Source organism: Dasypus novemcinctus, chromosome X, assembly GCF_030445035.2.
Source record: "Dasypus novemcinctus isolate mDasNov1 chromosome X, mDasNov1.1.hap2, whole genome shotgun sequence".
In the NCBI taxonomy this organism is placed as follows: Eukaryota; Metazoa; Chordata; class Mammalia; order Cingulata; family Dasypodidae; genus Dasypus; species Dasypus novemcinctus.
The window spans coordinates 70738296-70762067 of record NC_080704.1 but is presented as its reverse complement, the minus strand read 5'-3'; the positions used below and the strand labels follow the sequence as shown (position 1 = coordinate 70762067).

The window sequence follows — 23772 nt, the reverse complement described above, 5'->3', positions numbered from 1 at the left end:
GGGTTTGAACTGTGGGCCTCCCATATGGTAGACGGACACCTTAACCACTGGGCCAAATCTGCTTCCCAAATTGATCTTTATTATAACTAATATGTCACTCTTTAATGACAATGTTAACAAAATACAGGTTACTGACTGAGAAAATATTTGCAAATCACATGATAAAAAATTTGTATGAAGGACAGAATATATGAAGAACTCTCAAAATGTAATACCACAAAGCAAATAACCCAATACAATGAGCAAAAGATTTAATCATACATTTCACCAAATATGATATACAGATGATAGATAAGTAATGAAAAATATTAATGACCAGGGAAATGGAAATCAATACCACAATGAGAAACCACTACACACAAGTGATCAAATTAAAGACTGACTATACCAAGTGATGGTGAAAATGTGCAGTGCTGGGAATGTGTAAACATTACTGGCAGAAATGTAAAATGGCACAATTACTTTGTGAAACAGTTTGACAGTTTCTTAAAAAGTTCTGCATAAACCTTCCAATTGACCCACTCATTTCCTTTCCTAGGCTTCAACTTAAGAGAACTAAATGCATATGTCCACATAAAGACGTGTACAAGTTTTTCACAGGGATTTTATTTGTAATACCCATGAAACAGAAAAATGCAAATTTTTAATGTAATATTATTACAAAGTCAATAAAAAAATATGAGAACAGATACACAAAGTTTGGTATATCCATAAAATAGGATACTACTCAGTAATAAAAAGGAAAAGACATACGACAGCATAGATGAATCTTAAAATAAATGTACAGAGTGAAAGAAGGCCAGCGATAAAAAAAAAATAGTACATGTTGTATGATTCCATTTATATAAAATTCTACAAAATGCAAACTTTATTCAGAGAAGGCAGATCAGTAATCAACTTGGGACTTTGGTGGGAGAAAGAGTATAGGAAGTTTGCATAAAAGGGCATAAATGAAGTTTGGGATTGATGGAAGTTTCATTATCTTGATTGTATTGATAATTTCATGGGTATATCCATATATCAAAACTTATCAAAGCTTATGGGTTAAACATGTGCAGTATATTTTAAGGTAAATATATTTCAATAAAGCTGGAAAAAATCAATGTTGAAAAGTTGGAAGACTCACAATATCAGATTTCAATATTTATGGTATCAAGAGTGTGTAGTGTTGGTGAATAGACAGAAAGATTAATGGAACAGAAGATAGTTCAGAATAGACTTTCGTGTATAGAGTCAATTATTTTTGACAGAGAAGCAAAGGCAATTCAAAGGCTAAAGGGCAGTCTTTTTATAAACTGGTGTTGGTGGTGGATGGAAATCACACACCACTCAATAACTGAAAGAATATTGAATTCCCATCCGGGGGAGTTCTGCTACATTCTTTAATGGGACAGCAAAAATCCCCAAAGTACAGGGCAATGCCTATTGCAGGAGGAGAGACCACTGTGTCATACCCTTGATATTGATGATTGTGCTCATAAACCTTTTCTTTTGAAATTGAAACTAAGCCTAGTATCATATGTTGCTTAAGAGTTACCTCCTGAGGGCCTCCATGTTGCTGAAATGTGGCCTCCCTCTAAGCCAAACTCAGCATACAAATGCAGTACCTTCCTCCCTGTTGTGGGATATGACTCCCAGAGATGAGTCTGCCTGGCACCGAGGGATTATTACCAAGTGCCAACTAACAATGCATCTGCAAAAAGAGCTTGACCACAAGAGTGAAATGGTAAAAAGAAATGAGTGCTTATGGCTAAGAGATTTCAAATGGAGTCAGGAGATCATTCTAGAGGTTATGCTTATGCACATCTCAGTAGGATCTCATTGACTGCCACAGTAAATAATGCCTCAAACAGCAGTGCTCCTGAGGGTTCTAGAGACATCCAGATACTATAGGCAGGGCAGACAGTTCAGGAGTTTGGCACCCTGTCAGTGGGCCTTACCTTGGAATTTATACTCCCCAGTGTGACAAAGTTGGACTCATTTGTGGTTTCCCTACATATGGCTCTTGTGCCTCTTCTATTTGAACCTATTGTTATGAGTATACTTGATAGGTGTACATTCCAGAGACTTAAGACTTTGGTCTGTCCATTTGCCAGTTGGGCCCTCAATCTCAGCAAAGTTGCAACACCTACTCTCCAGGTCATTGGACTCACCCAGGACAACTAGCCAGGTGATGAATATAGACAACACCCAAATAAATGAACGGATAGAGTCTTCAGCTACAAGCAAGATAGTTCCATCCATATGTCCCATAGGCTCTAAGCCCCATCTCAATTAGAGGCACAGTGGTCATTACCATTCCCAAATCCTCAAGATTAGGGAATGAACAATAGACTAAAGTACACTTACTATTATTCTACTATAGACTTATTGCTATTCTAGCAATGGAAGAACTTTTATCATTGATGTGGAGGCAGTGGCCACCGGAGTTTCTGAGGGGAGGGAGAGGGAAAAATAGGTGTAATAAAGGGGCATTTTTGGGGGTGGAATTGTCCTATATGACACTACAATGGTGGATACAGGCCATTATTGATTTTGTCATAACTTACAAAATTGCATGGGATGGAGTGTAAATTATAATGTAAGCTATAATCCATGGTGAGTGGCAAAGCTTCAATATGTGTTCATCAATAATAACAAATGTGCTACACTAATGAAGGATATTGTTGCAAGACAATTTCTTCAAAAAAAGAAAAAAATAAAAAGGAAAAAAAGCAATTTACAGGTCAAAAGAAAAAAAATAAGGTTTAGCTGAAAGAATATATTGTACTACAATATTATTTTATAATCAAACGTTTTCTCTAGCATCTATAGAGAATAATCCATTACTTGGGCCTTATCTTCCACCTCTGAGGAAAAAATGGTTTTGAGAAACCAAAGGGTTGATGTAGGCTAGGGGTTAAAGAAAGCAGAAGCACCTAGAGATAATTGTACAAAATACAGTCGTGAATGTTTGTGATGTGGTATTACTGAAAAAAAGTATTGAAATAATTTCTAGCAAATTTATGGAAACACCTACACCTTGGAATCTTAGAGGGAGGGTAACAATATAATTTATTATGCAAATTGTAACACATTTATGAGTGAAACACGATGCTACAAATATGATGGGACAATTAAAATTGTAAACCAATACATTCTTTTTAGAATTCTTCTTCAGACAATGATCATTTAACCATTTTTGATTGATATATCAATGATAGTAAATTTCTATTTAATATATTGATGTTTTATATATTGAGGTATACCTTTAAAAAAGTGGTGCTGAAACAATTAAATGTCTATAGGCAATAAAATGAACTTTGACACACACCTTATACTGTATTTAAAACTTAACTCAAAAGTGATCACATAACTAAAAGTAAAACCTGTACTGTCATAGTTCAGGAAGAAAACATTGAAAAAGCTTTCAGACCTTGCTTTGGAAGAAGATTTCTTAGCACACAAGAAGCATAAACCATGAAAGTAAATAATAGATTAGACTTGATCAGTTTTAAAATTCTGCTTTTTGCAAGACACTTAGCAAAATTTAAAGACATGAAACAGATTGGGAAATTATTTTCAAAAGATATAGCTGATAAAAGGTTTGTGTATAAAATGCCTCTTCTGTTACTTTTACCAGACCTATGGTTGGTGTTTGGGTTGGTGTATGCTCAGGAGACCTGAATCTCTGAACTGTCCTCAGCAGACTTGAGGCTCCTACCCTCTGGTTTCTTGGACTTACCCTGGCCAGTTGACAGGGAGGTAAAGAGGGTAAACCATCACACCAGGGAGCCAAGAGTGCCTACAGCTGCAAGCAGGTAAATTGCATCCATCATCCAAGTGGAATCTATGCCCCCTCTTGACATAGAGAAGGACGGGACATAACCATCCCAGGGTCCACAGGATGGAGGAATAGAGTATGGATTAGAGTGGACTCCCTGGTGTTCTGCTGGGGAACTATTGTGATAGTAAGGGAAGAAATTGTAGTAGTGATGTGGAGAGGGTGGCCACGGTGGCTACTGATGGTCGGAAGAAGGAAGAAGAGATATAGTGTGGGGGCATTTTCGGGATTTGGAGTTGTCCTAGGTGGTGCTGCAGGGATGGATGATGGATATTGTGTGTCCTGTCATGACTCACTGGGTGGACTGGGGGAGAGTGTGGCCTACAATGTGGAACACTGTTCATGTGCTGCAGTGTTTCTCCAGAAGGTATTCGCTGGGTGCAGTGGATGTGCCACAATGATGGAAGAGGTTGTTGATGTGGGACGGGTGGTGTTGGTGGGGCAGAGGGTATATGGGGGCCTCATTTTTTTAAATGTAACATTTAAAAGAAAATAAAGAAGAAAAAAAGGTTTGTGTATAGAAAATATAAAGAACTCTCAAAACTCAATATTAAGAAAACAAGAAAATGAATGAAAAGGGGACAAGCTGTTGGGGACAGACACTCTACCAAAGCTATACAAATGTAAAATAAGCTGCTCGGTATCACTGGTAATTATCGAATGTATATCAATACCATAATGAGATATAATTATATATTTATTAGAATAGGTTAAAACAAAAAAGACCTGACATGATGAATGCTGACAAGGGTGCAGAGCAACAGCAATTCTCATATATTTATTGGGGAGAATTGAAAAGGGTTCAGTCACTTTGGAAAATAGTTTGGAAGTTTCTTATAAAGTTAAATACACACTTAACATATAACCCAGTGTGGTAGTTTGAAACTGTGTGTACCCCCAGAAAATCATGTTCTTAAAGCTGGTCCATTCCTATGGTATGAACATTGTGGGTGGGACATTTTGATTAACTTATTACATTTAAGGGACTTTTGAGTATATTACTTCAATTAAGATGTGGCCCAGTGTGATTCTTAATCCTCTTTCCTCTTACTGGAGTCCTTTATAAATGGGATGATTATAGACAGAGACAGCAAAAAGCCACAAGACCTGAGAGAAGGCCATGAGAGCAAGAAACTGAAATCAACAAAATCCAGGAGAGAGAAAGTCCCTGAAGCCAAAGGATGAAAGCAAAGAGACCTAGAGGAGGGGAGGAAGCCAGCATATGCCACCATGTGCCTTATTATATGACAGAGGAATCCAGGATCATTGGCAGCTGGACTATGGAGAGAAAGCTTACTTAATGATTACTATATGTGGACATTTTCCTCATCCTCAAAACTTATAAAACAAATAACCCATTGTAATAGCCAACCCATTTTTGGTATATTGCATTTTGGCAGCCTAGCAAACTAAAACATATTGTAGTCCAAGGAAAGTGGAGTGTTGTTATTGCAAATACCAAAAATTTGGGAATGATTTTATAAATAGGTAAGGGGCAGATTCTGGAAGAATGATAAGGTGCTGTTGGTAGAAATATGGATACTAAAGGTAGTTCTGATGACACCTTAGACAGAAATGATGAATATGTCATTAAAAACTGCAAGAAAGGTGACCCTTATTTTAATATGGCAGAGAACTTGGAAAAATTGAGTCTTGATGTTGGATGGAAAGCAGAATTTGAAAGTGATAAGTTTGGATATTTAGCTGAGTAGATTTCCAAACGAAATGTGGAAAGTGCAGCCAGGCTTCTCCTTGAAGTTTATAGTAAAATGTGAGAGGACTCTTGAGAAGTGAACTCTTGGGTGTAAAGAAATCAGAAATTGATGGTTTGGAAAGTTCTGAGCTTCCAGACAGCAAATCACCAGAGAAGAGTGCCCCACAGTAGGACTTACTTGAACATGGAACTAGTTAGTCATTTCATTGCAAGTCAGGTTTGGAGATGCAGTTATCCAGGAAAGATCTGTGGAGGATCTTATTGTCTGGAAGCTGGGTCCTTTGTGTGCTAAATGTGAAAACAACAAATTTTTTGTGAGACCTGTATCAACAGTACCACAGATAACCTGAACTAAGAGGGACAGAGAAGGGACAGATTGAAAGAAAAATGACTTCAAAGGCAGAACCATGAAAGTTGAGGTCTGGACTGAAGATATCTTCTCAGGCCAAGAGGGTGAGCCCACATGTGTGTGGAAAGGGTGAGTATGTCCCAGGCACTTGAAGAGGGTGGGCTTTTCACCTCATTGTTCAAGAAGAGTTCTGCCACCTTGGTCTTCAGAGAGGGTAGAACACATTCCCCAGGCTAAGAGAGTATGCCCACCACTCCACTGTTCTAAAGAGGTTGAACCTGCGCCCCATAGATTATCGTCTGGGATCTACCTCAGTTTACTCAGAAGGTGGAGATTATTCCCTACAGATTAGGAAGAGTCTTACTGTTACCCCAGTGATCTGAGGGTGGAGACTAGAGTATGGCCACCACCAAGATATAAGACAAGGATGGAGCTGAGAGCATGAACCCTGTGCAAGCAGTGTGAGGCTGCCAATCCTTCAGGCCCTGAGGACAAAACATCATTCCATAAATGACTCTCAGACCTTGAAATCTAATGGAGGTTTTCCTTCCAATTTCTCCCTATGTCAATGGAAACATTTATTTTATGACTGCCCCTGCTTTGTAAATCGGAAGCAAATAATTCGTTCCTAGTTTCACTGGTCCACAGTCTGAGGGGAATTTTGCTCCAGGACAGACCATACCTGAACTGATTTTGATGAGACTTTGTACTTAATAATTCTACTGAAATGACTTAAGACTTTTTGAGATATGTGATGGGAAATACATGTCTTTTTGGAGTTTAGAGGGTGGGATGTGAAAGTTTGAGACTGGATGTACCCCAGAAAATCCTGTTCTTAAAGCTGGCACATTCCTATGGGTGTGAACCTATTGTAGGTGGGACCTTTTGATTAGCTTATTTTAGTTGATTGGATTGCTTCAATTAAGTATGGCCTAGGGTGGACTTAGCTCTCTTGTTGGATTCCTTTATAAACAGGATGAGGGTGGACTTAGCTCTCTTGTTGGATTCCTTTATAAACAGGATGAATATGGAGAGAGACACAAGAGAGAGCCACAGGGCTGAGAGAAGGCCTTGAGAGCAAGAAGCTGAAATCAACAGAACCCAGGAGAAAGAAAACCACTGAAGCCAGGGGCCTAAAGAAATGAGGCCCAGAGGAGAGGGTAGAGACCAACAGACACTGCTATGTGCCTTGCCCTATGACAGAGGACTTCAGGATCACTGGCAGCTTGTCTTCAGAAAAAAAGCATCACCTAATGATTCCTTGATTTGGACATTTTTCTCAGCCTAAAAACTGTAAGTTATAAGATAATAAATCCCCATTGTAAAAGCCAACTTATTTCTGGTATACTGTATTTCTGCATCCTAGCAAACTAAAGCACCCAGTAATCCCACTCCTAGACATTTATGAAGAATACACGTAGTCATAAGTCCACATAAAACCCTATATGTTTATACCAACAGGATCTGTATTAATAATCACCATGATCTAGAAACAACCCAAATGTACACAACTGATGGATGGGAAAATATACTGGTATACAACCATACAGTGAAATACTAACGAGCAATAAGAAGGAAAAATGAATTAATTACTATATGCAATAACTTGAATGAATATCAAAAGTATGATGCAAAGTGAAGGAAGCCAAACACAAAAGGTTAAATACTGTATGATTTCATTTATATGACATTCTGGAAAAGACAAAACTACAACTTTAACAGAATAGATTAATTGTTGCTAAGGGCTGGTGTTGGGGAGAGAAATCAACTCAAAGTATTATAAGGCAATCTGGGAAGTGACAGAACTATTTTAAATCTTGATTATGGTTGGGGTTGCATGAATATATATTTGTTAAAATTCATAGAACTGTACACCTAAAAAGGATGATTTTAACTTTATATGAATTATATCTAAATAAGAAATTTGAGGGCATAAGAATAATAAATATAGCAAAAATATTGTCTATATAATTTTAAGTAGCAACATAAAATACAATATATTACTCAGATTTACATAACTAAATATGCAAAGTATAGAATAGGATAATATGCATGGATTACATGACTATGGGTGTATAAAATGGAGATGATAAAAGAAATAGGATAGGAGAGGGAAAATAAAACATACAAACAGATATACTTAAAATAGGGACAATCTCCAAATTTACAAGGATGATTAATCATATCACAAACCATGCTCACCTAAGGTATAAAAAGGAAAAAGAGACTACAGACCAAAAGCACATTCAGGAGGGGATATATACATAAATATTCATTAACTTTGTACAGTGTAATAAAAATATAAGTGCACTCTTTATGACACAGAAATTTCACTTCTTGGTATCTACTCTAGGGAAGCAAACATATGCAAAAGAAAGCCTATACAAAGATGCATACTGCATCAGTATTTGAAATTATGAAAAACTACAAATAAACTAAATATCCACAACCAGGAAATGGCAAAATAAACTATAGTATGTCCATGTTATGAAGATTATAATAACTAACAGTCAAATATCTAGGTAGAATTATCTATGCACAGTATGATCCTATTCATATATAAATAATCCATAAATAATACTATACATTTTTCATGTATGCATGTTTGTGTAAATACATGGGTAAAGACTTAGAAGAATCTGCAACAAACTGTTATCAGTGGTTACCTCTGCAGAAGCAACTAGAATTATGGATGATTATATGGAGAACTTCAGCTTTATCCTTAATGACTGAAACTTAAAAATTTTTGTGAGTATAATTCTGCATTCCTTTATAATTTAAATTTAATAAAATTTAAACATAAATAACTGCCAAATTTCATTGATACATTTAAGAAAAAAATAAAGCTATGATTCAAAAGAGTGAACTCTAAGGTAAACTATGGACTATAGTTAATAGTGTAATGATAATAATTGTGTTTCATTATTTTTAACAAGGTATCACACTAATGCAAAATGCTAATAATAGGGAAAACTCTGTGATGGAGAGGTATAAGGGAACGCTATTCTTTCTGCATGATTTTTCTGCAAATCTACAATTGCTCTAATGAAATAAAGTAAAGCTATGTTAGATAATCTTTCTTTATTAGATTTGAAGTACACTTATAACCAATATCTTGATTACCCCTGGTGAACATGCCCTGTATAATCCTATCCTCTTGAGTATATATGGGACCTGTAAATATGACGGAAGTGACTCCAATGGTTAAGTTACATAATATGGCAAAAGTGAAGGCATTTTTGCAGATATAATTAAAGTCCCTAATTAGTTGACTTTGAGTTAAACAGAAGGGAGATATACTGAGTGGGCCTGACCTAAGTAGGTGTGTTCTTTAAAACTCGGACCAGCAGAATATCTCAATCTACATATTATACCAGGAGTTAAAAATGCTTTTTGACCTGCATCAAAGGGGGGAAATGGAAAGGACAAGTGAGTATATATGGCTATGAGTCTCCAAAAAGAGCTGGGAGGTTATCAGAGGGGTTGCCCTTATGCACAACTGAGCAGAGTGCCAAAGACAGATAAAGTAGATACAACCCCAGGTATTGGTTCTTTTGAGGGCGACAGAGACCCATAGGTTCTATGGTCATGGAGATGGAGTTCAGTGCCATGTCAGTTGACCCTACTTTGGAGTTTGTGTTTCTCTGTGATGGAGCTGGACTCAGATGTGATCTTTGTTCACAGGCCTCTCCTATTACTTTGAACGGATGTGTAGTTGGTGCTGGGGTTTAATGTATACCCAGGGGACCTGAATGTCTGGACTGACCATGTGGTAGCCAGGCTTGCAACAGACTTGCAACTCCTACACTCTCATTTATTGGACTTATTTTACCCCACTCAGCTAACATGGAGTTGAAGAAGGTCAACCACCACACCAGGGAGCCAAGAGTGCCTACAACCGAAAGCAGGAGAATTGCATCCAGCATCCATGTGGAATCTAAGCCCCCTCTTGATAGAGATGTGGAGTAGACACAACCATTCCAAGGTCCACAGGATGGAGGAATAGAGTATGGACTAGAGTGGACTTACTGGTATTCTATTCATGAACTATTGTGATTAGTAATCGAAGAAAATGTGGCATTGGTGTGGAGAAAGTGGCCATGGTGGCTGCTGGGGGTAGGGAGTGGGAGGAAAAGATGAGATGTGGGGGCATTTTCTGGACTTGGAGTTGTCCTGGGTGGTGCTGCAGAGACAGTTACCAGACATTGTATGTCCTCCCATGACCCATTGGTTGGACTGTTGGAGAGTGTGGGCTATGATGTGGATCATTGACATGAGGTGCAGTGTTGCTCAGAGATGTATTCACTAAATGCAATGAATGTCTCATGATGATGGAGAAGATTGTTGTTATGGGGGGGAGGAGTGGGGTGAGGGGTGTCTGTGGTATATGGTATATGGGGACCTCATATTTTTTGAATGTAATATTAAAAAAATAAAGACAAAAATAAAAAATAAAAAAAGAAAAAGAAAATAAAAATATAAAATAGGTTCTAAAGGTCAGAGACTATCTCTCCTGCTGACTTTGAAGAAGCAATCCATCACGAGTTCTAGAGCTGCAAATAAATGAATTCTGCTAACAATCACATGAGCTGAGAAGAAGACACTCCAGCCCTGACTGACACCATTGTTGTAGTATTGTGAGACCATGAGTGGGGACTCTGTTAAGCCATGCCCAGATTTATGATCCATGGAAACTTTTATAATATACATGTGTTGTTTCAAGCTGCTAAATTTGTGGTTATTTTTATGCAGACAAGGAAAATAACACGGAATTGTACAGTTATTTATCTGTCTACTTCAACTAAATTGTAAATATGTTACACGAATTGAGAATAAGGCAATATCAAATTGATCTTTCTATTCCAGCATCTAGTGACATTCTGATACATATTATATACTCAGCAAATGTTTGCAGAATGAATATTTATTATTATGTATTAATTAAGCAGTTTAAACTGAAGTTTAAATATGTTCTGATATATTTAATGTCTCCTATGCAGGAGTTTTTAGGAAATTCATGAAGTATGGATACTTTTAATCCACAGCTACTATTCAGCATCTGGGTGTGCAAAGTATGTTTGATTAGGATTTAGGAGACAATTATAATAGTCCCTGCTCTGAAATAAATGGCTATGATACCATAGAAATGAATTCTTTAGCTATGTAACTTCTTTCAGCCTCCTCACATATAATACATAAAGGCTAGAGTAGGAGACCTTAACGTCTCTAAAAATCTGTGATACTAAATACCTTAACCTTTCTAACATTCAAGTCTCTCAGTTAACAAAAAGAAGTGAGAAAAATTTTTCTACCATCCTTAGGTGGCTGTGAGGTTCAAATCAAATTAAATGATGAATATGAATGTGGAAAGTCATAAAAAGAGAAAGTATTGTAAGGACTATCTCTCTTAGAAAATCCATTCATGTAGTGACTAAAAGGTCAGTACATTTTTATTTTTTGTACCCACAAAAAAGGAAAATACCAGGTACATTTAAGACACAACAATGAATAATTTCTGACATTAGTACCATTTATATCCATAAACTTTATACATTTCAAAATCAGAAGACATTTAAAAAATAATTTCCACTGATAGTCAAATTTGAACTCGTTTCAAATGCAAGCTCAAGCTGTCGAATTAGAATTTTTTCTGTGTCTGATCATTATTATATTATTTAAATAATGAAAGCTGTACCTTATAGCTTTAAGAATTGAAGCGTTTGATGCCCACTGCTTAGCAACCAGGACTTCTTGCCTAAACACTTCTTTTCAGGAGAGTCACGACTGAATGGTAGGACAGAAAACACGATTCAGAAGAGAACAACTGTTGAAAATACCTGTATTATGTAAAAAAGTGAAATGTCAATAAAGTTTACCTCACAAGAAGAAGAAAATCAAGAAATAACAAAGTCTTTATAATCTCAGGTTATTTTTGTATTTAGTTTAAAAGTAGTTATCTTAGAAAATATTTCAGTTATATAACTATCTTAAGCAAGTTCATTTTTTGGTATACAAAACACCTCATTTTTATATTAAGAATTTTACTAAACACTGAAAATGATGGTTTTAATTACTGTTGGTTTTAAGCTTCCTAAGAGAGTTTTAAAATATATATATAGCTTATAATTTTTTAAAAAAGAAATATAGATTGTACAAATGTCACACACAAAAATATAAGGGATTCCCATATGCCCCATTCCCTAGACTTCCCACAATTTCCCACATCAATGACATCCTTCATTAGTTTGGTACATTTGCCACAACTGATGCACACATCTTGGAGCATTGCCACAAGGTTATGATTATAGTTTACATTGTGGTTTACACTCTCTTCTGCACACTTTTTACAAGTTATTACAAGATGTATAATGGCTTGTATCTGTCATTGCAATATCATCCAGGATAATTCCCAAGTCCCATAAATGCCCCCAAATTGCAACTGTTTTTCTCCCTCCATCCTCTCAGAACCTTCAGTGGCTTCTGCCTCCACATCCATGATAAAATTTCTTCTATTGCTAGGATCACAAGTCTATAGTAGAACAACTGTAAGTCTACTCTTGTCCACTGTCCATTCCCCAATCATGAATATTCTGTGATGGTGATGTCCAATCCACTTCTAATTGAGAGGGGGCTTAGATCCCATGCAGCAGATGGATGGAACTTTCTTGCTTACAGTTGTAGACCCTCTCTTCCTTGAGACGGTCATATTCTGTCATTATTCCCTTGTTGTCCTGGTGCGGCCGACAAACTGGATAGTAGGTGTTGAAACTCTATTGAGATTCATGGGTAGCCCAAAGATTTAAGTCCTAATGGAGTTTTAAATGACATGAAATAATTTCTACACTAAGCCATGAGAAACATCAATGGATTGTCCCTATCCTTAATTTTGGGGATTACTTACTAAATAACCCTACAGTTAAAAGTGCATTCTAAGTCACTTGTGGAGTTGTTTTCCATTTTTCTGGAACACTGAAAGATATACACTCTAGGAGCTTCACCACTTCAGTTCTGATTCTTCTATTAAACCATCAATCAAAACAAACTTAAAGTCAAAAATTTGTCCTGAGTTCACCTTGGCCAAAGTATCCTTCTTTCCATCTCTTACTTGAGAACTCTTGCAAAATCCCATATCTTCCTCCAGAAAATAGAACTGGACAGTAAATTCACATCTACCCTCTGCAACAACCAGCCCCTTTACAAGAAACAAAGGCAACAATTTTAAGTGTGTAAAAGTTAAAACAATCTATCAACTTTCCATTCCAGAACCATTATTCTTTTGGTCTCTCAAGTTCAAAACCCCAAAGCCACTGTTTAAAGCTGAATTACTTTACTGACATTGCCAAAATGATAGATATTTATATTTAAAATTCTAAAATATACTAGAAGGAAGTATCCAGATACCCAAAAATATCATTTTAGGTATCAATCTATGTAAATATATAAAATAGGTGAAATAATCGCATTAAAATAGGATTGCATTGTATATTCTGTATAAAATAACAGGAAGATATTTCAATTTCAGACATTAATTAATCACTTCCTTGAAAGATAAGCATATTTGTATTTTTACATTTCTTATCACCTTTCACCCCTCTCCTGGTTTTTGTTATTTTATTATGTTTTCAAAGTATATAAGATTTTTATTCATTTATGCAAATATTAATTTTCATGGTTGTTTACTTATAGCTTAAATATACTCCCTGTTCACCACCAATTCCTTAGGTTATTTCTACTCATTATCATAGTTCGCTTGACTTTACCTTCAAATAATGTTTTCTAGAAGTTCTCAAAGATGTTATGCTCCTTGAATTCCTACACGCTGAGTGAGTCACCCTATTGCCTTTATACCCAAAGTAAAATTTGACAAGGTCGAAAATGAGGTCAGGAGAACCCAGACACAAAGTGGTGGAGTAAGAAGTGTTACAGATCAGTCCCTTACCAGAAAAATGAATGAGCTCAAGAAAGGAATTGTAATGAATAGGTGATAAGTCTGGAAACAGATTGGACATTTAAAACAGCTACAGAAATGCCAGGGTAAGCAAGAGTCTGAAGAGAGCTCAGCTTTTTTAAGGTGAAAGGGTTAACCAGTGACCAGCACCCATTCCTTGACACCATGGCAGCAACTTTGTAAAGAAGTGTGGCTGTAGAAATGGCCCAGATACAGGAGTAGCTGGCTGAGAAGGTAAAAGTTTAATTGGGGGATCCTGAAGGGATGCTAGCCCTGGTTGTGGCTTTCTGTGTAGCAGGAACTTCCAGATCCCTGCAAGCATCCACTGAGATATAAAAAGCCAGTGCACATTTTAAAAAAGAGTTTACTTTCTTTTGCATATGGATGCTTTTTGGTCTTAAAGATATCTCAAGGACCCACGTGAATACTAGCCTAGGATGTAGCCTTCTGGGAAGCAGCTGCTTTGACCTCACACCAGCATCTACCAGGACTTAAATAATCAGCACAACTTTTGGGGGTAGTTGAGTTTCTTTCTGATTCTTGATTATGGGGTTAGGTCTGGCCCTGAGGAACCAATGCAGACACTTGACCTGGTTTAGATCTCACCAACAGCCACTTCTGGCTTTCTACTGATATTAACAAAGAGAACTGGAACAGGAGTAAGCTCTTTTTTGAGGTTTGACTGTTTGATAGTATTAATTTTTCTTTTTCTTGCTTTCACTTTTTCCTTGGTTAACTTTTTTCATAAGTTTATTCTTATTCTTTGTCTGACAGCATGAGGAATGGACCTAGATTTCCAGAGTTACCACAAAATAATACTCACAATGTCCAATTCTTACCAAAAATTCCAAAACATACACGAATACAAGAAAGTGTGGCACAGTTATACAACACAAATAATTAGAAACCATTCTGGAGGAATATCAGTCTCTGTAAGTATGAATCAAGGATCTTAGATAAACTCTCTTTAATAAGGTCAATGAACAAAAGGAAAACATGGAAAAAGAACTGAAGGATATCAAGAAACCAATATATGTACAAAATGAGAACTTCAATGATGAGAAAGAAATCATAAGAAGAACCAAGTATAAATTCTGGAGATGAAAAGTAAAATAACTGAAATGAAAAATTTAATAAAGGGGTTCAATAGCAGGCTGAGGGAGGCAGAGGAAAGGTTTGGTAAACTTCAAGATAAGACAATTGAAATTGTTCAATCTGAGGAGCAAAAAGTTAAAAGAGTCTGAGGAACCTGAAGGATACCATTCATCATACCAATATATGCAACATAGAAATCCAAGGACAAGAGAAAGATAAAGGGAGTAATGGTTAAGCTATTGTGTTAACTTGGCCAGGTAATTGTGCCCAGTTGTTTGGTCAGGCGAGCATTGAGCTAACTGTAATACAAGGGCATTTATGGAGTTCAGTCACCATCGACTTTACTGCAGTGGTAAATCTTAGATAGTTAGTTATAATTATATCAATCAGGGAGATTGCCATCAGCAATGAGTGATACTTAACTCAATCAGTTGAATCCCTTAAAAATGGAAGTTATTCCACCATTGAGAGAGAATTTCCCAGCTCATCTTTGGACAGCCAGTATCTCCCAGAACTCGTCAAGAATCTTGGAGCTCCTGGTTGTAACCTGCCTGCAGAACCTGGACTTGTGCATCCCCACAGCTGCATAAGAGACTCTGAGAAATCTCTTACTATCAACAGATATCCCTTGTTGATTCTGTTTCCCTAGATAACACTGACTAATATGACTCTAGTTTAGCCATCAGAAAGGGGAAGAAAAACAGTTAAAAATAGTGATCAGGGGAAGCAACTGTGGCTCAGTCAGTTGGGCTCCTGTCTACCATTTGGAATGATGTGGGTTTATGTCCCAGGGCCTCCTTTTTTTTTAGGGCCTCCTTTTGAAGGCAAGCTCACCCACATGCTGCAGAGTGCCACCCAGCCCATAGATGCTGTGGAAACCTGCCCAGCCCACAGATGCCACAGAGTGCTGCCTGGCCCACAAGCACTGCTTAGCCTGCAGATGCCATGGAGTGTCGCTTGGCATACAGATACTGCAGAGTGCCACCCAGCCTGTAGACGCCATGGAGCAACAACTCAGCAAGGTGATGTAACAAAAAAAAAAGGAGACAAGCAAGAACTCAGAGAAGTGCACAGCAAATGGACACAGAGAGCAGACAGCAAATAAGCCACAATGGGGGAGGGGAAATAAAATAAATAAATACAGACACAGAAGAATGCACAGTGAATAGACACAGAGAGCAGACAGCATGCAAAAAAGCCACAAGGAAGGGAGATAAATTTTAAAAACATAATGATTGAGACTTCCCCAATCTGATGAACAAATACACAAATATAAAAATCCAAGAAGCTCAACACCAAGGAGGATGAACCTAAGGATATCTTTACCAAGACAGAGGGTAATCAAATGTCAAGGACAAAGACAGAACTTTGGAAACAGCAAGAGAAAGGATAAGCATAACATACAAGGGATTCCTAAGGAGATTAACATCTTATTTCTCATGAGAAACCACGGAGGCCAGAAGGCAGTGGGAGGACATATTTAAAGTGCTGAAAAGTTGTTCTTCAAGAATAATATATCTAAGAAAGCTGTCCTTCAAAAAATGAGGAAGAAATAAAGATATTTTCAGAAAAACAACAGTTAAGGAATGTTTCTTTCTCAGCTGCTAAACAAACACCATGTAATGGATTGGCTTAAACAAAGGAAATTTATTGGCTCATGGTTTTGAGACCAGGAGATCTCCAAAATCAAAGCATCATCAAAGAGATGCTTTCCCCCAGAAGACAGTGGCATTCTGGACCTGGGTGCTAGTGATTCTTGGTTCTTGGCTTTTCTCTCCCATGGCAGTGCACATGGTAGTCTCTACTGACTTCTCTGGGTTCCATTGACTTCTGACTTATGCTTGCTCCCTCTGAGGCTTTCTTCCTTTGCATCTGAATTTCATTCTGCTTATAAATGATGTCAGTCATAGGATTAAGTCCCTTCCTGTTTCAGTTGGGCCACACCTTACCTGAAGTAACCACATCAAATGTTCCTATTTACAATTAGTTCACACCCACAAGAATGGGTTAACTTTAAGAATATATTTTTTCTGGGGAGCATAGCTCCAAGCCACCATAATTCACCCTCTGGACCCCAAAAAGATATGTTCTTCCCACATGCAAAATACACTCATTTCACCACAACTACCCAAATGCCTTAGTTCTTTTCAGTAACAATACCTAGCAGAAAGTCTTATCAAAATCATTTAATGGTATGATCAATCCTGGAACAAAATGCTCCTCTCTCTGTTGAACTGTGAAATCTAGAAAACAAGTTATATGCTTCCAATATAAAATGGAGGAACAGATGTAGTAGAAACATTTCCATTCCAGAAGGGAGAAATTGGAAGGGAAATGAGGGACATGAATCTCAAGCAGTCCCAAAACCCAGCAGGATAAAGTCCATTAGATTTCAATGTCTGAGACTTATGTATGGATCAAGGTTTTGTCCACCAGGCATGATAGAGCAGAAGCTTTACCCCTTCCAAGTTCTTTCTCAGTGATCATGCTCTCCTGAAACACTGGGGCAAGAGTGCCACCCTCTTTCAAAGCATTGGGATAATAGCCTGTCTCTCTGCAAATGCCAGGGTATAGGTCCCACCTTCTCCAAGCATTGGTGTGGCAGATGGGCACTACATGAATTCCGGGGTTCAGACCTCACAATTGAGCACTGGGGTAGCAGCACTCTCCCTGAAATACAGGGAGCAATAACAACACCCTCTAAGCTCTGGGGAAGATGACCTTCCCCCTCCATATGCATGGGTAGGACCATGCTTGTGGTCCAAGTAGATCTCTTTATTCCAGACATAGCCTCCCATAGTTCCACCCATGAAGTATTCTTCCTCCAATTCATTTTCTGTCCCCTTATTTCCAATCTGGTAGTAGTTCTACTCACACAAATTTCAAAAAAAAGGCTTATTGGTTTTGCACGCAGTTCACAAGGGTCTAATCCATTAGACAGAAGGACTCTCCACAGATCCTTCCTGGATAAGTGTACCTCCAGTCTCCACTTGTACTGAAATTGCTGAATGAATCCATGCTCAGGCACACGAATTTTAGTAAAAAGATGTTCAGTTAAATATTCACATGGAGCTCCATTCCCTGCGGTTTCACTTCTGAAAAGCTCTTGGAAGTCCCTGATAGGCTACATCTGTCTCTAGTCTCAAAAATCACTGTCTGGACAGGCTTTAAATTTAACAAAACCTTCAATTTTTTGTTTCATTGTACTTAAGATTTCAGTTTTCAGCTTCTCTCTTTCCCCTCAAAATTTACTATAAGTTGCAAGGATAAACAAGACTAAATGTTCCACACTTAGCTTTGGAATCTTCTCAGCTAAATACCCAAATTCACCACATTCAAGTTCTGCCTTCCATCTAACTTCAGAAGTCAACTATACCAAGTTATCTGCTGCTTTAAAACAAGGACCATCTTTCCTCCAGTTTCCAATAACATATTAATCATTTCCTTGCCCCATGGGGAGTGCCTTTAATATCTGTATTTCTAACAACAATCTCCTCAAAGCAATCCAGATTTTCTTTATCAAGTACCTCACTACATTTCCAGATTCTATCCATTTCCCAATAACAATGCCAAGTTTACATTCTACATTTTTATGTAATTGCAATATCAGTATCTTATTTTCCAGTACCAAAAACCTTTAGTTTCTTGGCTGCCAAAGCAAATACCATGCACAGATTGGCTTAAACAAGGAGAATTTATTGGCTCATGATTTTTAAGCTCACAGAAGTCCAAAATTAAGATGTCATTAAGGTGATGCTTTCTCCCAGAAGTCTGTGGCAATCTGGGGCTGGTGATACACAGTCCTTGGTCCATGGCTTTTCTGTCACATGGAAATTTACATGTCACTTTCCCTTGGCTTCTCTGGATTCTGTTGACATCTGGGTTTGGCTGTTCCTTCCTGGATTTCTCTATGCACAACTTAATTTCATTATATGGATAAAGGACTCCAGTAATAGGAATAAAATCCATTCTGATTCTGTTGAGCCACACCCTAACTAAAGTAACCTCATCAAAAGTCCTATTTATAATGGGTTAACACCCACAAGAATGAATTAAGTTTAAGATCATGTTTTACTTGGATACATAGCCTCTAGTCACCACAAAGGAGGTCATTACAACTAGACTTGCTGTACAAGAAATGATAAAGGGTGTCCTTCATCTTGAAAGAAAAGACACTAGACAGTAACTTGAGCTTACATGAAGAGATAAATACCTCTAGTGCATATAATTATATGACAAAATATAAATATCAGTATTACTGCATCTTCTGTTTGCAATTTTTCATTTTACTTCCACATGGCTTAAAATTTAAACATATTCAAAAATAAGAACAAACACACTTATTATGGGATATATGATATATAAAGATCTTATTTGTGACAAGAACAACATAAAGGGTAGGGGATGGGGATATAGGAACAGAGTTCATGAAGTGTATTTAAGTAAAGTTGATATAAATATAAAGTACTTTATAATAGATTTACAACATTAAATATAATCTACATGGTAACCATAAGGGAATGTATTTAAAATCTATACAAAAGGAAACGAGAAGTAATACAAAGTGGCCCATTATAAAAGATCATAGAAATGAAAAAGGAACACTTGGTAGAAATGAAGGAATTAAACAGTTACCGGACATTGCATGTCCTCCCATGGCCCACTGGATGGAACGTGGGAGAGTGTGGGCTATGACGTGGACATTGTCCATGAGGTGCCGCGATGCTCTGAGATGTATTCACCAAATCCAATGAATGTCTCATGATGATGGAGGAGATTGTTGCTATGGGTGGAGGAGTGGGGTAAAAGGGGTGGGGGTTATGTGGACCTAATATTTTTTGAATGTAATATTAAAAAAAGAAAGAAAGAAAAAAAAGGTATGAGACTGGGAGTGGGTGTAGCTCAGTGGTTGAGCACCTGTTTCCCATATACAATTCCTGGGCTCAATCCTCAGTACCTCCAACAAAAAGGTATGAGACAGCAAAAATGATCAAAATGTTAAGTCTTGCATGAACAGTGAATGCCTTAAATGTAAAAGGATTAAACTTTCCAATCAAAAGGCAGAAATTGGCACAATAGATACAGAAGCATGATGCAGCTGTATGCTTAAACTATATGCTCATCTTAGATCCAAAGACTAAAACAGATTCAATGTGAAAGGATGCAGAAAATATTACATGAAAATCATAATCAATAGAGAACTATGTGGATACTAATATCAGAGAAAATAGACTTTAAATTTTTAAAAATTACAAGAAAGGACATTATGTACTGATAAAAGATCAATTCAACAATTAGATATAACAATTATAAACACATATGCACCTAACAATAGCTCTCAAAAATAGATAAAGCAAACATTGGTAGAAATAAAGGGTAAATTGATAGCTCATGTTAACAATTGAAATTCCAATACATCACTTTCAGTACTGGAAAGAAAATATAGACAGAAGCTCAACAAGGATACAGATGACCTAAAAAATATTATAAACAAACCAAGTTGAACAAATATATATAACAATTAATGTAGCAGTAGCCAACTTCACATTCTTTCAAGCACCTGGATCATTCTCTAGGGTAGACCATATGTTAGGGTATAAAAGAAGACTCAATAAATTTAAAAATATTGGAATTGTATAAAGTAACTTCTCTGAATACAATGGAGGGAAACTAGAAATCAACCACAGAAAGAAAACTGGAAAACTTAAAATATAAATTCAACAGCTAGTTCTTAAATAACCAATAGCTTAAAAAGAAATTACAAGGGAAATTAGAAAATACAGATGAATGGAAAGGAAGGCATAAGATACTAAAATTAATGGAATATTGAGAAAACAGTACTCAGAGGGGACTTTATACTTACGAATGCCTACATTAAAAAAGAAAATATAAAATTAATAACCTAACTTTATCTCTTGAGGACCTAGAGAAAGAAGAGTAAAGCAAACTTAAATTATTCAAAAGGAAGGAAAAATTAAGAGTAAAGTGGAAAAAATTAAGTAGAGAATGGAAAAATAATTGAGAGGATAAACAGAACAAAAGTTAGTACTTGAGAATGCTAGTAAATTGACCAAGTTCAGCCAAACTGACAAAGAAAAAAAGAGAGCAGTTGGAAATAATTAAAATCATTAACAAAAATGGCGATATCACTACTGACCTTGCAGAGGCAAAAAGGATCATAAGAGAATACTATGAAATGTTGTAAGCCAACAAATTAATTAATATAGGCAAACAAAAAAAATCCTAGAAATACACAAATTAACTAAATTGATACTAAAAAGAATAGAAAACCTCCGCAAATGTATAACAAGTACAGAGAATGAGGCAATAATCAAAATCTTTCCACCAAAGAAAAGTCCAAGGCCAGATGGCTTCACTGGTAGATTCTATCAAATATTTAAAGAAGAATTAACACCACTCCTCCTCATACTTTTCCAAAGAGTTCAAAAGAAGGAAACAAGTCTTAATTAATTCTATGACACCAGCATTACACTGGCATTAAGGACTGATAAAGACATCACAAGAAAAGAAAATTAGCAAACTACTTCCTTTATGAATATAGATAAAAAAATCATTAGGAATATATTAGTAAACTGAATCCAACAACACATTAAAAAGCTTATTCATTATGGATAAGTCAAATTTATTCCAATAATTCAAGTGTGGTTCAACATAGGAATATCAACCAATGTAATACACCACATTAATAAAACAAAGGAATAAACATATGTTCATCTCAATTGAGACAGAAAATTCATTTGAAAAATTCCAGCATCCTTTCTTGAGGAAAACATTCAGAAAATTAGGAATAGAAGGAACCTACTTTGATATAATAAAGGATGTATAAGAGAAACACACAGCTAGCTTCATATTCAATGTTGAAAGACTGAAATTTCTTTCCCTAAGATTATAAACAAGACAAGGATGTGCACTATATCCAGTTATTGAACATTGTCCTGGAAGTTGTAGCAAGATCAACTAGGCAATAAAAAGAAATATAAGGCATAAAAATCAGGAAAAAAGTAAATCTTTATTTGCAGATGGCATGATCCTACACCTAAAATACAACAAAACCACTAGTTCTAATTAAATGATTTTAGCAATGTGTTGGGGTGCCATAAGGTCAACATGGAAAAATCAGAACCATTTCTATATACTAATAATGAACAATCTTAAAGGGAAATAAATTAAAAATTACATTTAGAATACTATCCAAAAGAATATATCTAGAAATAAAATTATCCAAAGATTTCAATGATTTGTACACTAAAAATTCAAAACAGTGCTAAAAGAAATTAAAGAAGTACTCAATAAATAGCAAGAGATAGGAAGACAATATAGTTATCAATATTACCCAAAATGATATATAAATTCAATGCAATTTCTATAAAAGTTCAACCAGGCTTTTGGCAGAAATCGACAAGCCAATCCTCAAATTCGTATAGATTAGCAAGTGGTTCCAAATATCCAAAAACAATCTTTCAAAGGAAAGATTGAAGTAGGAAGACTCCCTTATTCCAATATCACTATACACCATAAAGTTACAGTAATCTAATTAGTATAGTATTGGCATAAACATACACACATAGACCAATGGAACAGATTTAAAAATCCAGAAATAGAAACCACACATATATGGACCATTGATGCTTGACAAGTGAATTGACAAAATGTAGTACATACACACAAAGGAACATAAATATTAAGTCATATGAAAGAATGAAGTTCTGAGATATGCTACATTTTAGAAGAACATCGAAAACATGATCAGTGAAATAAGCAAAATACTTAGTTTAAAATATTTTAGGAGGTCACTTTATAACAGATGCCTAGACAGTCTTGGTTCAGTGGTGTGGTGGTTGACCATCTTCACCTCCCTGTTAGCTGACCTGGGTAAGTCCAAGGAATAGGAGAGTAGAAGTTGCAACTCTGCTGAGGCTCAGGGACCAGCTGGCACGTGGCCAGTCCAGAAGCTTAAGTATCCTGAGCATACACAAACCCCAGGCCAACCACAAGTTCAGTAAAAGGGACAGAAGAGGCATGTGTAGAAATGTCACATCTGAGTACAACTCCATCACACTCAGGAAAACAAATTCCAAAGTAGGCCCACTGACAAGACACTGAACTCAAGAGCCATCTGCCATGAATGTAGAAGCTGTGTGTCTCCATAGCCCTCAGGAGGACCAGTACCTGGGGTTGCCTGTACTTTGGCTGTCTTTGGGATCCTGCTGAAGCATGCCTAATCACGACCCCTCTGATGACCTCCTGACTCTTTTTTCAAGACTCTTAGCCATAAAAACTCATTTGTCTTTAACATTTCCCTTTTTTTTTTTTTTTGATTTTTTTTTGGGGGGGATGAAACTATTCTTTTTTTTTTAATTTATTTTTTTAAATTAAAATTATTTATTTTTACGAATTACATTTAAAAAATACGAGGTCCCAATCAACCCCACCGCCCCCATCCCCCACTCCCCCCACAGCAACACTCTCTCCCATCATCGTGAAGGTCTTTTTCTAGTTGAGTTACCAGTTAGTGATTGGTAATAATCCCTTGATGCCAGGAAGGCTCATCCACAGGAGTCATATACCATGCTGGGGAGAAGTTACTGCATTTACTTCCTGAGTTTGGCTTACAGAGTGGCCACATTTGAGCACTATGGAGGCTCTCAGGAGGAAGCTCTTAGGCATCCTGCAGCTTTAGACCTAGTTGAAATGTCAGGCATCCTGAAGCTCTAGACCTAGGTGAAATTTCAAGCACACAGGCTCATAAGCATAAACATCAGTATCATGGGTTCATAATTGGACTTTCTTCACTGGTCTTTGCCCTCATACTTGGGGAGTTG

At 36.7% G+C, this 23772-nt stretch overlaps 1 protein-coding gene across 13 annotated transcripts in view; it reads right to left on the bottom strand.

The window, feature by feature from the left end:
- ZC3H12B (zinc finger CCCH-type containing 12B) overlaps positions 1-23772 on the bottom strand; it is a 786782-nt gene that overhangs the window by 423131 nt on the left and 339879 nt on the right. For all 13 annotated transcript variants that reach the window (XM_058291728.2, XM_058291732.2, XM_058291730.2 and 10 more), the window contains one exon: positions 11582-11723. The gene's annotated coding sequence lies outside the window, so the exon portion shown is untranslated. The remainder of the gene's footprint in view (positions 1-11581; positions 11724-23772) is intronic.